Below are 6,000 nucleotides of genomic sequence, written 5' to 3'. Positions count from 1 at the left end.
ATACCCCAAGTTAATTTGGTAACTGTTTCATTCAAATGATGTTCAGCAGTGATGGCTCCCTCAGCTCTGCCACCCTGTTGATCCAGATAAATAGAGGAAAGTTCATCACAATATTGTCACAGGTGCTGTGCAATGATGCCACATGCTCTGTTTAGAGATGCCCAAACATACAGTACATGTTGCTGATGTGCCACTAGCACAGATTGTTTGATTACATAGGAAACAATGTAATGATACAAACTGTACAATATGAATGCCTAAGTCAAGGTGAAACCAATTGTAGGCACACATTTTTAAAAATGTATTTTGATGGAAATGATTGATAGTTTTAGCATCTTTTGGGTAATCAATGTTCATATTTCTTAACTGTACATTAATGCTGTGAATTGATTTTCTGTTTAAAAAATTGGCCTCATTTGGATGGATGGGGGGCTTTAATGAGGATGTATGCGCAGTCCAGAGCGCCCATTATCAGGAAATGTTGCAAAAAATATTCAGATCACAGATGAGAAGCTGCATTTACATTAGATAAAATTATATGATATTACTAGATATTTCATGAAACACACATTTTAAGGCATTCAGGAAACTATGAATGCACACAAAATGTACAAGCACCACTTCCCCTATTTCACAAACACTGTCACATTACTGAGGCACTCCAAGTCACCAACACAGTAAAATAACTGCACTACTCACAAGGAATCTAGACCCGATGAACTACATTTGAGTTTTAGGGATGAGCTACAACCAGCAGTATCAACAATATATGGACTTAAATCATGAATGTCAAGAACACTGAAATGTTTGTGAAAATTTTGCTAAAATAGTATCTTTCAAGTATAAATTATCAGCAAAATGTAAAGGATTCTGGCCTTCTCTCCATAAAGCTCAAATATCAACTGGATCCCTGAAGAAATGTGATGCCATTTGTTTGCAAAGGTCAGATTGGTCTGTGAGTTTAGATCTTAACCACAAAGCTAACCATAATGTCAGGCTAGGTTTGTCTAAACCTAGCCCAGTGCAGGTTATGAATATAGGATATGTTGCTGTAGTAACTTACCCAGATATAATTCAATCTTGCTTTGCGAAACCCCAAATCCAGAGTTTTGTAGACATGTTTACAAATGTGATCATGTTAACAAAAGATAGCTCAAACCCCTCTGCCACACCCTTAAATATCCTGAGAGTGGGACTTGCATTGACAACAGCTGTGCTTAATTGACTCAGAACAATTCCAATTAACTCTGATTGACTTTTTTAACACAAAAAAGGAGAAAATGGGTATAGACTATGCCATATCCTAGGCACATAGAAGATTCCCCTATACATATTTTTACCCCATATTCTGTCACAGGTCATGTAAAAGTAATGTTAAAGCAGAACACTATACTTTCTCTTTAATCATTTCTCTTTAATCTTTCATTTTCATGAAAGACCCCTCATTTTAAATGTTTTACTGACGACATGTAAGAAAGGATGTCAATAAGAAGGAGAGGAGACAAGTTTACATAGAATTCTATAAACACAGCACTGAGGATTTTCTTAGGACTAGTAGTTGCTGTGCCTATGAAAAAAGCATAAGAGCTTAAACCTATTGGGCAGTTTTTTTAAAGCATTTCAGAGGAAATTGTGATTCACAGATTCCAGGAATCCGTAATTATTGTATTGCCTTTTTGGATGTCTGATTCTAACTGACCCTGCCTAAAAGGGGCAGTGAAATAAAGCCATTGCGTGAAAGAAATTAATAATTGTTCTAAAATTAATAGCTGTGCTGTTGGTGCGGCAACCAAAAGAAAAAAAAATGAAACACAGATTTTGAACCTTAACCACCTGAGTGAAGCTGAGGCACATCAATTGAGGCGCATATTGTACGTGGTGCCTATTTTAGTATTTCAGAATGTTCAGTTCAGTGCAGAAGAGCAGATACGTTTTAATTTACCTTGGATTTGGACCAAAACAACAACGTTTTCATAGATCCACTACAATCTTAGATTAGTTTTATTCAAACTTGACTGCAGAGTGACTCCCTTGCCTTTACATAGTCTAGAATTTACTGTTCTAATATTTAGACTGTCTCTCAAAGGCACAATGCTATTTTGGAATACAATACCAGAGGCATCAATTACATGGATATACAGTATGCATATTTGCATTATTGTCATTGTGATGCAAGACTCAAAAATGATGGAAGTCCATTGAAAGCTGTGCTTTAGGCAGCCTTGGTAAGTGGTAAACTGCAATGCTCCGTAATGTGCTCAACTTCAGTCCCTGAGCTGTCATTCTCATTGCACAGCAGTTGCATGTTGTAGAAATGATTTTCTAGCATGCCTTTTGGGAGCTTGGAGATTGATTATGTTAAGAGGTGAGGGACCTGAAGTTATTAAAAATAGCCACCAGAAATGGTTAAGGGTTATTTCACAGGTATCTGCCGTCAAAATTACCTCACAGCCACTTTGTTCAACTTCCAGTAGCTGTTAAATCAAGAAGCCTGCAGGTGATCGGCCACAGGGGAAAACATTGTGTTATCAGTGGTTGTTAACGTGAATGGAGATGTTTAAGTAAACAAGAAGATATACAATTTTAAGAGCAAAAATTATGCTTTCAAATAAATTTGAGATATGAGATATTAGGACCAAACCCAGATTAAACCTAATTAAATTTTACTTCATGATGACGCACTAGAGGCAAAGATAGAAAAACAATGTAGACTTGCCATCGATACATGCTGCCTTATTTCTACTGCCCACCATTTCTTAATTAGGTAATAGAATTATAATTCTATTTGTAATAATTCTATTAGAATTTCTACATAGGAATTATACATTTTACAAATATATCTGTAAATGTATAATTGCTAGGTAGAAATTCAAATAAATGCAGAAAAAAAAACAGCAAAGTTGCCTTGTATAGCTTCCTATTGTGATCCCTTCAGACTATGATTTAGTGGTGCTTTTTCCTTTTCTTTTTATTCCATAAACTGACATTTGAATTGCCTTAACATATTTGACACATAACCTTTGAAAAGTTCTATTCGGAATTAGGTATTGCTCAATCCAGCACATCCTCCCACTCTCTAAAGAACGTTCCAAAATGTCTATTCATGATTGTGCCCCTTGTGATAGTTCACACCGATTTCTTTTCATTTAACTGTCCCTTGTTAAGAAAAAAGAAACAGTTATATATAGACGCTTGTACATGAGGTCCTCTTTGGAATCCCATTTCTTTGGCAATGTAATGATTAAAGAAACTTATTTCTGACCAACATTTTAAGACAAACATGACCAACAAACACATTTAAAACCACACCATGATTATGTGATTTCTTACACAGTTTTGAACTACTATTCACCAAAATTACACAGTCAGCTAGAAAGTTTTTTTTTTATCATTTCAATAGAAAATGCAACAGAGGTCATAACTCTTAGTGGCATTTTGTTGCTTAACATTTTCACCAAACAGCTCAACTGTCATCTAGTTTTCAGCCATTGGAAGCACACATGCAGTAGGCATGGAGTCACATGACATTTAGTTGCTTTACTGTAAAGTTAATTGCATAGCATTTTAATGGAATTATGTCACGAATACCAGGAGAATATCAAAATGCTCTGTCCTCCAAGGCACTGACAATCTACATAGCTATTATACACAAAACTAGTGGACACAATGTGGACATGCATTTAAATTTGAATCCAGAGGCCAAGGGATTGGTTGTTATGGAACACGTTACCCAGCCATGTTGTTGAAGCTAATGTCCTGGTATCTTTCAAGAAACAATTGGATGAGAATTTAAGATCAATAGGCTACAAGCAATGAACAAAAACTAGTTGAGCTCAATGGCCTCCTCTGGACTGTGAGGCCTCCAGCTTCCTGGATCTTGTGAGCTTGCAGTTTGATTATTGAGAGCTCTGGAAATGTTGAAATTGACTGTTGGCACTGTGGTGTTCCAGTTACACCATCTAAATGCATGTATTTAAAGAATCTGATCCCCCTTACGGTACTTGTGTTGTACTCTGCTTTGTGTATGGGTGAAACACTGAGAAGAATGGGGAAAATTAAGGTAAAAGCACATTCCTCCAGTAGAAGCATTATCGCATTACTGTACCAGCACTACAGTATATGTACAGCAAACATGTTGCTTTCGTGGCAATAAATCATTGCCTTGTCAGGTATGGGTGGGTGGAAGTGTGACACATATGTACGGGAGTGTATGTGAGAGCTGAGGGAGGGGAGTTAAAGAATTATTGAACCATCAGTCATTATCCCATCCAGAGTGTATATTTACACTCACAGCAGGGCTAGGATTGCTATGGCTGTTAGACATTTGAGGTGTGATTGTTTCAGACAGGAGTATCACTCCTTGAAATGAGAAGCTTCACTTTTCTTGACAGAAGAAATAGAAAGGCCGTTATGTCATTTGCTGACAACCAAGGTTCAAAGGCCTCTGCCTTCTATAAGCTTTTCTTTCTAAATAAAACATACTTTGAGGCTTGAAACATAGTAAATAAAGCAAATAAAGACTAATAAAGTCTAGGTGAAGTCAACTTTTCAAAAGTGCCAAGAGTTAGTTCATGCACTTGTTTTTATGGATCTGTGTGACATTCATACTTTTTGGGATTTCAGCAATAACCCTTCTTACATTTGAATAATAAAAATGTAATCTTAAAATATAATAATATCTTACTATTTAATGTGATTGTAGCAGAGTTTGAAACTGCCTGTGCATCAGGGCATATCAAGCAGCAAGAAATTTCACAAGTTTTACCACTGCAGTCATCACATTATTAACTTAATTATTCAAAATCTTGGCTCGCAGATATTCCTGATGAATAATACAGCAGACATTTACTGTGGGGTGGCAAACGTGATCCAGAATGATGTTTATAACTCCCTTCTATTTTCCAGCCATAGCACTGAGGGGCACAGTCAGTCATCATAGAAAATATTGTAACGCAACGGGGGCTCAGGCGGGCACCCTTGCCGCATCAGGTCGGCCCCATCCCGACTGGAGGCTCGAACCCGGGACTCCCGCGTCTCTCTGCAGCGACCTAGCCCCGTGAGCTAAAGAGAGATCTCTCAGCAGCCCAGTAGCTGTGGTCCTGCTATCACAGGGAAGGGCAGTGACGTCACCCGCTCTGGTACGCCGGCTCTTACACAGTGCCTGTCGGCCGTAAGCGTTACAATATTTTTTAAATCAATTCCTCTTCCCTCAAAATGATTAATAAACATCTTAGCTATTCAAAGTGCGCAGTACAAACCCGTACCGCGGGCAATCATTACGACATAGCGCGTCATAACGCATCATACCACAGTACGTGATTCGCTGGCCAAAATGACCAACAGGGCCACTCATGGTGCGTTGGTCGGTCGTGGAAAGATTTAATCATTTAATGTCTTTACTGTGCACGCTTTGATCCACTAAGTATTGAATATTTATATGGAATTTTACCACTTAAGGGAAATTTCAGTAGCTGAGCATAAAAAGAATAGGAGCATAACGCATCTGAAGGTCATAAACGATATTAATTTAGGAACATAAACATATTATGTAAACTGTACTAAATACAATTTAGAAAAGTGTAATCTACTGTATACTAAAAAGCTGTATTTATTTAATGCCACTTGATAGTTAAATTAATAGAGATAAGAATTCAAGTTGAAACCGTTTAGACTTTTAATTATTTTAAACTGTATTACAGCATCGTTCACATGCTTTAAAAAGAAGAGAGAAAACGCAATGTTTCGGCTGTGAAGTCTTCCTCAGGTGTGAGGGTCTTCTGCTCAAAATGAAATGCTAAGATGTATTGTAGGCTCTGAACAGGTTCAACTATGATTTGGGCTTGATTGAGGTCACTGCCTTTCATCTGAAATCCTACTTGAATCCTGCTAAATGTTTATATCATTATATCTAATTTTGTATTTCTTTTTTAAAAATTAAAAAAATCGTTTGCCCAGGCTAAGAGGGGGGTCTGCTCTCATTGACAGCTGACACCCCTCCAT

The sequence above is a fragment of the Lepisosteus oculatus genome, chromosome 3 (assembly GCF_040954835.1).
Source record: "Lepisosteus oculatus isolate fLepOcu1 chromosome 3, fLepOcu1.hap2, whole genome shotgun sequence".
Lineage (NCBI taxonomy): Eukaryota > Metazoa > Chordata > Actinopteri > Semionotiformes > Lepisosteidae > Lepisosteus > Lepisosteus oculatus.
This window is presented reverse-complemented; position numbering follows the sequence as displayed.